Source organism: Cibotium barometz, chromosome 13, assembly GCF_041138505.1.
Source record: "Cibotium barometz isolate CiBa-2024 chromosome 13, ASM4113850v1, whole genome shotgun sequence".
NCBI classification, from domain to species: domain Eukaryota; kingdom Viridiplantae; phylum Streptophyta; class Polypodiopsida; order Cyatheales; family Cibotiaceae; genus Cibotium; species Cibotium barometz.
The window spans coordinates 23,363,861-23,376,343 of NC_141058.1; positions in this window are offsets into that span (position 1 = coordinate 23,363,861).

Sequence of the window (12,483 nt, forward strand, 5' to 3'; positions counted from 1 at the left end):
CTCGGGGCCTCACCCCACGGATATCCGGACAAGTGACTAATTCCTCGATTCTTCCAAACCGAACTCGAAAAAACTTCTCTTGCCCGGAAAGCACGGGCGATTCCACCAAGATAACTTTTTACTCTAACGTAGTCAAAACCATTACTGATCAAACTGATCCGACTGCACCTATAAAGATACTCGGTCAGATCAAGGAAGAAACTTGCACTTGGATCATTGGGATCAATGCTTTTTTCCCCATCAAGAGGTACAGCCGTTGATTCCTATCCATAGAATAATTACCATCCAGGATTTACTTTATCTATCGTAATAACAGAAATTGAGTCTCGATTTACGGATCCATCAGTCCAGCCTAACCCCATCCAGTCCCATGGGTTAGCCAACCACCCAACCACCCTAGTGATGGGATCCAATTAGGAATTTGGTTAGGTTTTGTCTCGGGTACCAGGGAAAATAGTTCCCAGGGCCCCTAGCCGGAAGTTCATGCAAACATAAAACTAGTCACACCACTTACACACCCAATATGAAATTGCCTTTTTCTCAGTATCAGCTAACTTTAAAACAATACTTTAATAAAACCATTATGTCACTGATGACAATCCTCAAAATCTTTGGTTGAATCCATATTTCCAATCATTCATTCAATCATTCATTCATCGGTGTACTTATGGCATCATTGGCAACCAGAACGCTCACCACCTGTTCAGGGGCCTTTTCAATAGTTCCTAGCTCATAGTACCCGGCAATATTTTCACATATAAAAATCAAGATGGAATCCTTGTTGAAGATCAGTAAGATCAATCAACAGATCCATATAAGAGAGCCATGGACTCATCCGTTGAGAACCAGCAAGGTCAATCAACCAAATCCATGCCCGATTTCAGAAAACAACTCTTACTCCTTGTTCCAATATCTTCCACGACGCACGTGTGGGTATCTTCGCGACCCAGAGCCCGAGCACCGTATGGTCAGCACCCTCTAGGATCCTTCGCAGGTGACCTAGCGCTTCACTCATAGGCCGCTTCCTTGGTCCCTCATCCACCATACCAGAAGCTCACCATTTAAATCGTACCGAGGCTGGTCAACCTTGCTACGCGAGACATCCTCCATTGACTCTCCGTCAACAGTTGCAACTTTATCAGTTAGGTCTCTATGACCTTAATCCACAAGACGGTCAAAATGCTTCCCCAGCATTCTTGACATAACACAGTCATTTACAAGCAGGTCACAAAATGCAGTTTCTATATCGAACTCTCGTCTTTCCACATTATCCCTCCTCAATCCACATTACTTATTCCACATTCCATTCATATGTGTACTCATTCTCATCCATTCACTCATATCGACGACACATTATTTCACATACACATTCACATTCATTATTCTACATACACATCCATGTTCGTACATCCACATCATACATCCAATCCCATATCCGCATTCATACAAACACATCCATATCCACATACATACATCCACATCCACATTCACATTCACATCCATACATCCACATTCACATTCACATCCATATATCCATATCCACATACATACATCCACATCCACATTCACATCCATACATCCACATCTACATACATATATCCATTTTCACATCCTCATTCATACATCCACATCTACATACATATATCCATTTTCACATCCTCATTCATACATCCACATCCACATACATACATCCACATCCGTATCTACATCCATACATCCACATTCACATTCATACATCCTCATCCACATTCATGCATCCACATCACATCCATTCTCGCCCTATCACAACCCATATACATCTTATCCCATCACATACACTTCTTACCTCATCCCATACACATCTTATCACATCCTATCTCTTCCCATATCTATTTAATAGAATACAAGAGAATTCTTATATTTGATATAAGATTTCTTTACGCATCTATTTATGCATAAATTCCATTTAAGGAGACTAACACTTTCGAAATAAAAATCAATCTTTTATGCATCTTCCTATGCATAAATTCATTTTAAATGAGAATGAAACTTTTGGATTAAAATAAACTCTTTAAGCATCTTTCCATGCATAAATCCAATTTAGTAGGAATTACACTTTTAGAATAAAAGAATTTCTCTTATGCATCTAATTTATGCATAAAATCCATTTATGATGAAAATCACACTTTTAGTATTAAAAAATATCTTTTATGCATACCTCTATGCATGAAATTCAAATATGATAAAAGTAACACTTTTACATTAAAATAATAATCTTTTATGCATACCTCTATGCATGAAATCCAAATATGATAAAAGTAACACTTTTACATTAAAATAATAATCTTTTATGCATACCTCTATGCATGAAATCCAAATATGATAAAAGAAACACTTTTACATTAAAATAATAATCTTTTGTGCATACCTCTATGCATGAAAATCAAATATGATAAAAGTAACACTTTTATATTAAAATAGTATTATTTTATGCATACCTCTATGCATGAAATCCAAATATGATAAAAGTAACACTTTTACATTAAAATAATCTTCTATGCATACCTCTATGCATGAAATCCAAATATGATAAAAGTAACACTTTTACATTAAAATAATATTCTTTTATGCATACCTCTATGCATGAAATCCAAATATGATAAAAGTAACACTTTTACATTAAAATAATAATCTTTTATGCATACCTCTATGCATGAAATCCAAATATGATAAAAGTAACACTTTTACATTAAAATAATAATCTTTTGTGCATACCTCTATGCATGAAATCCAAATATGATAATAGTAACACTTTTACATTAAAATAATAATCTTTTGTGCATACCTCTATGCATGAAAATCAAATATGATAAAAGTAACACTTTTATATTAAAATAATAATCTTTTATGCATACCTCTATGCATGAAATCTAAATATGATAAAAATAATACTTTTACATTAAAATAATAATCTTTTATGCATACCTCTATGCATGAAAATCAAATATGATAAAAGTAACACTTTTACATTAAAATAATAAACTTTTATGCATACCTCTATGCATGAAAATCCAAATATAATAATCAATTTACATCTTCTATGCATAAAAAAGATACTTTTAGAGTATAGAATTGATAGGAATTACTCTTTTAGCATAAAATTTTATTACTAGAAATCCTCTTTTTCTTAATTCATCAACTCTGCATAACATAAAAATCAATTTCTCCATGATTATAATAAAATTCTTTCAATTAATCCAGGATGATAATTCCTAGAATATGGTAGGAAGTCCTCTTTTCATGCTTTGAATGAATTTATTTTATGTGTAATTTTTACAAAAATTTTACCATAGCTTCGCTGCTATGACTGATAAATCTCAATTATTTTAAAAGATAAAGCTTATCATTAAGGGAATGATTAGAATGATCCCTAATTAGATCATTAACCCAATAACGGATTGAATCATCAATATTCATGAAATACATAAACTAAAAGCATAAAAAAAGCCATTAATTTGGCCTCAAGCATAGATTAATCTTAGATTAAGGAAAAGCTTTATGAAAAGCTTCATTTGGATTGAGAATGGGTCATGAGTATGACCATTTCTTGAGTGAGAGAGAGAAATTACATAAAAACCATTAGAATTAAGCATAAATAGAAATTTATGTAATTCTTTACTATCATTAATCAATTAACTTCAATAGCATTCATCAATTTATGTAATTCTTTACTACCATTCATCAATTAACTTCAATAGCATTCAAAAACCATTCCAATTAAGCTTCTCAAGCTTGAGAAGGGTTGAGAAGAGAGAAACATTGAGAAATTATAGAAAAGATCAAAATTCACCATTTACCTTACAAATTGCTTGATTCTTTGTTCACGGTAGAGGCCCCCAACCAATCAATTGGTTTAGTATGTTGATGGAGCCCCCAATGGGGATTGAAGAAAGAGGGAAGTTCCAATTTCTCCAATTTAGAGAGAATTTTAGAGAATAGTAAAAACTAGCATTATTTTAGCATAATTCTAGTATATTAAAATTCTCCTATTTTTTTCAAAGGACACATGTTCTATTTATAGGAGAGGGAGGCTCTAACCAAGACCAACAGATTTCTAGAATTTTCCAGATTCAGTTTGGTTGAATTTGGACTAGATTTGGACCTAGTTTGGTTCCTTTTTTATTCGGTTTGGTTCCCTTTTGATTTGGTTTGGCTCAAGAGAGAGGAGAGATAAAAATATCACATTATTTTTGAGTTTAAAACTCATTCAAGCATGTGAAGTAGGCACCTCATTGAAGGGACTCCCCTTCCTTACATATGTGTCAAAATGGAATCATTATACCCAAAATATCTCATTTTTTGATAATACTCATAGTTTCTTACTAATAAACTTTGTACATAGTCAACTCTTCATCTTATGTGAGCATTTACTCATTTTTGGATACCCAAAATATCTCATACTTTTTATATTACTCATAGTTTCTTACTAATAAACTTTGTACATAGTCAACTCTTCATCTTATGTGAGCATTTACTCATTTTTGGATACCCAAAATATCTCATATTTTTTATATTACTCATAGTTTCTTACTACTAATAAACCTTCTACATAGTCAACTCTTCATCTTATGTGAGCATTTACTCATTTTTGGATAATTTCTTTTACAAATTGGATTTATCTCATCCCCACACATGGATTGGTCCTATTGGCCCACAGAAACCTTAATTGGACCATAATCCAAAATTTTTTGAAAATCTAGACCCTTAGGCTAAGGTCCTTTATACCCTTTCCAATTAATTCCAATTGCATATTGGAAAGTTCTTTTTGAATTTCTGTTTCAGGGAAATTCATTTTAATATTATGAGAAATTTTTCTATCTAAAAATATTCAAAATCTGAATATTCTCTCTCTAGAATATTTTCTCTCTCTATGTCAAAATAGGCAGAGACAAGATCGTTTATATTTCTGAAGAGGGGATTGATTACAGCGGGAAGATGCAATATATCTTGAGAGGCTGGGGAGGAATCTTACATTCTCTCCCACTTGAAAAACGCGAGATGCCCTTATCTCACAATTTGGGGGGTAATTCCCCGCAAGTTGCACAAATATGAGACTAAGAGAAAATTTAATTAAAAGTAACCACCAAGAAAAGTCTCAAAGAGAGCGAGACTCGAGACAAGAACAAAGATTTCAACTTTATTCACTCTTGGAATATATACAGCAAAGATAGAAGAACTTTTTACAATTCCATAAGCCCGTCCATCATATGGTCACAAAAGCAGCACTCACAAGCAGCACACGTATAAGGTAACTCATCTATAGAAATAATTCGATCGGTTATTGCAGCACCTACCTCATTGGTATGAGGTGACCTAATAAAATGACCTCTAAGAGGCAAGCCAAAAATGGGATAAAGGCATATCTTCTGGTGAGGAAAAAAACACGCAAGTACCCGCTCAGAAAACCCACCATGCCTTAATCTTATAACGCAATAGTATCGAGGACCCAAACCCAAGGCTTCAATAACCATAGCCAAGCGGACATTGTTACCAAAGTGATGCCGATCCCACGGTGTTACCCTAGTTATGTCTCGATAGGTCCGCCATTTGGTCTAAGCTACAGAAGTTCCCAAGTGAGGGAAAAGTGAGCGCTCATACAGTTCTATAAAATCCTTCTTCACAGACTTGCTTGCGTCTTGAAGGTGAGAAATCATCATGGATAAAACCAAGTCCTTCTGCCAAGCGATAAAAGAGATTAAGAAAGAAAGGAGATCGATGGAAGTAAGATTATCACGAGCGATAAGTAAGAGTTACGACTTATATAAAAGAAGGAGCTAGCATAACCTAGAAGCTGGCGGTGTATCTACCACTGAAGTTTTACCGTCTTTCCATGATTTGGGCTTGGCATATATTTCTTTAGAAGGCTAACATGAAATTCATTATGAACTTTGAGATGAGGAGGTAGAAGAAGCTCATAGGCTAAGTCACCTACTTTCTTTGAAATCAGATATGGCCCACAATATCTGGGGGGATAACTTCTTATACTTCCCAAGAGATAAAGAACTTCTTTTGGGCCGTACTCGAATGAAGACTATACATGGATCATCTACCACCATTCCAGTATGACAGGGATGCACCACATATCCCTCTCTCTCATAGTGAGAGGAACAGAGTATTGAGACAGGACCTATGGCAACTCTATACACGAGAGACATGGATATCACCTACACGGCCTCTTCCGCCGAAGATGCTATACTACAGAGATCACTTCATGAGTATCACTGATGATGGATTTATAGAGAGTCCTAGATACATGGAGGGCTTTTTACCACACGGCTCCCCAGTAGCTATTGGTCAGCTTAGAGTCTCATCACATCAATTGGAGATCGAGACTGGCAGAGCAGCACGGATCCCCCGAGAGGAGAGGGTATGCAAATTGTGCAGAGAGGAGGTGGAGAGTGAGGAGCATTATGTATGCAGATGCAGAGCATATACAGCCATCAAAGAGAGATATCCCATTTTATTCAGAGAGCCACATTCCCTACGCCAGATCTTTGAGGTAGCAGACCAACGCATATACTGGGGAGATTCATTCTAGACATACATCGTCATAGAGAGACATCATTATAGGCTCAGACAGCTCCAGAGGGGGGACGATAGACACAGATTACTACATTTTTTTAGAGATCCACCCCACTCCCTGCCCCTACACAACAGCAGGGAATTAATCTCCATAGAGTAGACACTCAGAGCCCACAGGAGACAGAGGACACATGGCTTTCGGACACCACGCCTATACCAGAGAGAGATGATAGAGATCAGAGCTCAGTTTCACAGAGAGGGTGCGGAGCGACTAGCTCGCTTCAGAGCAGACCCAGGCATGTTCTTCAGGGAGCTGTGGACACCCCCTTCATTGATACTGTTGAGTTGATCTGATCACCTTGTTGGAGTAGGTAAGCATAGGGGAACCGTTCTGGGTGAGTTTGTAGAACTCATCTTCAAGATTTGTCATGTACTGTGGAGGTAGAAGCTTGGTCTTCAAATTTGACACAAAAGTGTCCCAATCATAGTCCGGTAAGCCCGTGTAGGAATTTGTGTGCAAACAGGACCAATGTTGCCACCAAGTAACTGCATCACCCATGAGGGGTGGAGCTACCAAATGGACTTCGTCTTGGGTTTCTGTGATTTTTGAAAGAGGAAAATGGGCAACAAACTAGGACCAATGTTGCCACCAAGTCACAACCGAATGGTTGCACTTGCTGTCATACTTGGTGAAGTTCAGTGAGGCACGGATAACTGTTGTCGAGGCTATGGCTGGGGTTGTGGAGGATTGAGAAGGGTGGAAAGAAGTTACGAGAGTCCAAAGTGTTTGTTGTTGAAACTGGTCTCTCAAGTCTTCTTGGGTCTGTCGTTCATGGTTCGCCTTCACTTCGAGCTCCGTGTCACATGCATCCTACACTTGGATGCCACGTAGACATATCTATACAGAAGGTGCAGGACCTGGAATGGTAAACTGGTCCCATGTGAGCCTAGTCAGCCAGGGATCCATCTCAGTCATCCGAGGTCGGGTGTGCATTGTCCTGCACTTGAGTCCAAGGTCAGGTGTGCACTGTCCTGCACATGAAATAGTGCCACTCCGCACTGTGAGTCTCCCTCTGGAATGATGTGAGTGATTCTGTGTATCTTGTACGGTATCGGATACCAGATCATTATGCAGACAGTTAGGGTTTGCTTTTAGGAATAGGGGCCAGCCCATAGGACTACCCCGTCTTAGTGTGGGCATGGGGATGGTGTGAAATCACCCCCATGAGGGCTAGGAAGGCCCTGGCTGAACCCACCAGCCATGGAGCGGCTGTAGGACAGACCTAGGGCATGCTAGGGGTAGAGCCGACAGCACATCTAGTGTTTGATGGCTGTAGGGCTAGTGTGGGGCAGCCCACACGGGCTGCCCAGCCCTCAAAATAGAGGGAATTCAATGCCCAGCTCCTAGAGAATCAGGCACCTAGCCATCAAAACAGAGGGAATTCAGTGCCAGCCAACCAAGGGAAAAGATGCGCAGTAGTTTAATGGATTTTATGTGAATTATCCAGCATTTAATGCTGATTTATAGTCGTGGTGGGTAGAAAAGTGAACTAACCACCTGGATAAGAGCTGGCGGACTGCTGCTGTTTATGAGAAGTATAAATAGGAGAGCCACAATCCCATTGTGTTATCTCACATTTCACAAGCGTGCGCAAGCAAAACAGGGCTAGGACAGCCACCAAGAAGTTGCTAAAGCAAAGGAGTGGAGGACTGCAGGTCAAGGGCAGAGATTTCTCAGCCAAGAAAGGTCAAGATTTCTGTATTTTCTTTTCAGATTTACATCATTCTAATAAAGAAAATACACCATCCGTGGTAGCTTATGTAGTGGCTTTCTTGGCCACACTTGCCTAGTCGCATATGCAATCCTTTGACCAAGGCACATCACCCTTGAACCTTGGACACCCTCATCGATCACACTCCAGCAATCGGACTCCATGTTCAATTGAGCCCTACGTAGCTGGTTACAAGCCACATGACATTACCTCCCCCTTGAGAAGATCTTTTGTCCATGAAAACATATTAAGGATAGTTTTTGGTAAGTGTACTCAAGCATTCCCAAGTGGACACTTCCTCATCTCTGTCCTTCCACTTGGCAAGTTCCTCTTAGTACATGCCTCGTGTTCCGATCCCTGAATCCAAGAATCCTCTTAGGTTTATGGGGAAGAGACGGTGGTTCAATAAGCTCCACCAAAATGTCAGGAGAGTAACTACGTTATCTTGATGATCCACTATTTTTCATATTCTACTGACATGAAAAAAAGGATGTAGTTGAGAGCTTTCTAGAAACTTAAGTTTGTATGCTACACTACCAATCTTCTTAGGGATTTTAAACGGACCGCAATATCTAGGAGAAATATTTTGACACTTTCCTATCTGGAGAGTTTCTAACTTTGTAGAGTAGCAGGGACTTTCAAGAAAACAGAGTTACCCTCTTCAAAGGTCACTTCTATGCGGCTCTTGTCAGCACACGTTTTTGCATGATCTTGTGCACTACGAATGCTATCTTTTACTGCTTTTAGAATATCTTGCATGTCCTCAAGGAAATCCTTGACAGACCTGGATTTTTTCCTTCTTTAGTCATACAGCTATACATGAGATCTCGACTGCAAACCATACATCAATATGAATGGGCTAAATCTAGTTGTCATCGAATACTTTGAACTATTGTAACCAAACTCCAACAACAGTACGTACTCCCAATTTGACTGCTTTTTACTCACATACGCTCGAAGCATGTCTTCTAGCACTTGCTCCACCTTCGAGCCAACACCCAACTTGGGTAGGGCAATTCCTATTTGGAAATCCATTGGGTATACACAGTTTTTAGTGGGTGCACCTAAGGGCAATTCCCATAGTACCTAGGCTCTTCCGGGAGTACTTGGTCGCTGTTGTGCCTAGCTCATGGGTCTTCTAAGGTAATTCCCTAAGGAAGTAGCAAAACTTTTTCTGAGACTAGAGACGATGAAGCTAATGATAAAAGCATTTCTCTATTTGAGTCTCCGGGGACGAGCTTGCTCATTTTTTACTCTGGCTCGAAAAAAAAAATCTAGCACTTGGTTGACTCTTTCTATCTACCCATTAGACTGTGTATGGTCTCCATACTCATACTCATAGTAGTATCCAACTTTTTGAATACTTTCCTTTAAAAGTGGCTATTAAACTTCCTATCTCTATGAGAAACTATATCTACGAGTAGGTCATATAGCTTGTAGAGATGTTCGATAAACAATTTAGCTAGCTTAGGAGTTTTTACCTCCTAAAAAGTCACATCCCCAATGTAGAGGGGTGTGACCCTTGATCAAAGAGTTATGTCTTTTGAGTGAATAAGTGTATCTTTAGCATCATATCCTCCTTTAGAGATAAGGCATGTCTCTTCATAATAACCTTAGCAATGAGACACAACCTTTGAATAGTGTCTCTTCATTAATAATCATTATTAGGTTATAATTAAAAGAGATTAACTCTCACTTTAATTAAGGCCCAAGGTTATATAAGTGACTAACTACTATTGATGAAAGAAGCCTTGTAGTAATTTCAAATATTCTTAAAGATCATCACTTTGACAAGTTGAATTTGAGTCATCTAAATCTTTACATTATATCAATAAATCATATCAAGAACTCTGTAATAATCTTTTGTCGAGTTTCTTTCTATCGACGAACACCAATAATATTTTCCAAAATCAAAATTACATGTTCATCTTTAATCTCTAGAACATAAGTTGGAACATCTGTTACATTTGAATCTTCAATCTCTGGAACATCCTTAAATATACTAATTTAATCCATGATAAGTGAAAACTTGGATGTGTTTTTCCCATGCAGGTGGTAAATCCAACTTATAACTAAAGAAAAATCGATTCCTACATCAAAGGAGGAATTGCAGGTTGCCATCATCTCAAGAGATAATTTTGCATAGCTGACCTAACCGTCATGATTTGGCTAGCAAGAAGCTGTAGAATTCTAATCACACCTACTTGATTACATCAATAGAGATGAAGCACAACACGTCTACTATCGACGACGACGAGCTGCTCATCTTGGATCATTATAAAAGCCTGTTTTGTATGCAGCACTAATGGTGAACTGGAGTGACTCTAGTGAACAAGACAGTTAGAAAAAGGCACTTGTTGAGTGTAGCCTGAGCTTGACACTAACAGCACTATACAAACTATCAGATCTTAGTTGTTTGAGCTCCTAAGTACTAGGATTAGGGTTTTTGGGATCAACTCATCCACAACTTAGAGTCAAAATTTATCAGTCTTTTATCTCATCTATTTCAATAATATAAATAGTGTTGATTCAGTTTTAACTTGTTCATTCAATTGATGTGCTGCTCGTTGTGTCACATTTCCTCATGTCCTCACAATTTTCACATGGTATAAGAGCCTTGTTTACTCCATTGTGTAGAGTCCTAGCCTTTGAGATCAAGCACATTAGTATCTACATCAGCTTTAGTTACACATTGCCTTAATCTGGACCATCTCAAATATGCAACCATTTTGCTCCGTGTTAGCATTGCACAAATTGCTAAGTCAGTCTTCTACATTATGGCATTCAGCATTCTACACTTGGGTTGTAAATTCAGCATCAGCCACATCATCTTCTGATCTATTTGATGTCACGTCATTGTTCGATCTATGGAAGCCATGTCATCTTTTGATATGTTGTCTGGGTGATAGCTTCCTCATCTACACCACTAGAATGGTTTGTAATATTATGGGTGATATGCGGCCAGTGGGATGACAGGTTGTGTGATAGCCATTTTGGATTACTAAAGACTGGCATAGTTATAGCACTAGCTCATTTAGTCGGGTTCACGTTATGGACCGACCCTTGTATGTTGTAGTAGTTGAGTACGAACCCATATAGTGTGTACTCTTATCTTTATGTTATGTTGGTTGAGTAGAGAAGAAGAAGATAGAAGAAAATTCAGCTATCCATCTCTCTCTTGTGTGTGTGTGTTTGCTTGCTAGGGTTTGAAGCTCTCCCTCTCCCCCACATTCTCTTTATGGTATCAGATCCTGGTTCATGTGCGAGCTAAGGAGACAAGAACAAGCAAGGAAGGAAGCGGTACTAACGAGTAAGAGCACCATCAGCTCTTTCCCCTTCTTGGTTTTAGGTATCACCCCCCCTCAATAGCTCTGGGAGCTACACATCTCTGATTGAGGAGCTGTCTTTATGGGAGAGGAGTTGCATGGCATGTATACCGTCCTATTAGACATTATTTTTTGGCCAAATTCGTGTTTCGAGCGCGTTACGGGCCACGTTTTGTCACTGCAGGGTATTTTCGACAGTTTTCTTGAAGTTTTGGTAGAGAACTCTTTCTACTCAAGATCTAGTTATTGCAGTGCAGCAATACATTTTGGAAGTGCAGATAGGGTTTGCACATGTATTGTTGATACTAGGTGTATGTACATGTACTCTGGTCACATTTGGTGACACACATGCTGTGCTGAAGTACCATTGCAGCAGTTACAGGAGATACTGTTGTATTACATGTTGCAAACAGAAGTTGTCTATTTGTAGGTTATTTGATTCCTGCTCTGCAGGAAAACATGTCTAACGGAATTAATCAGATTGTTAGTGAGAAGCTGGATAAGAATAACTTCCATGCATGGAAGTTCAGAATGACCAATTTCCTAATGGGTTAAGGATTTTGGGTTTATGTAGAAGGAGACAATGAGGAGCCTCCAGAGTTATTTGAGGAGAATGCCACTCCTGCAAATATAAAGGCATTCAAGGATTGGAATCAAGGTGCAAGAAAAGTCATGTACTGGATTTCAATCAATGTTACAGACACTATGATAGGACACATACAGGATGCAAACACTCTAGCATTTGCATGGCAGAATCTAGTTCATATGTTCCAAACTAACACAAAGGCAAGGAAGTTGCATACTGTGGAAAGGCAAGGAAGTTG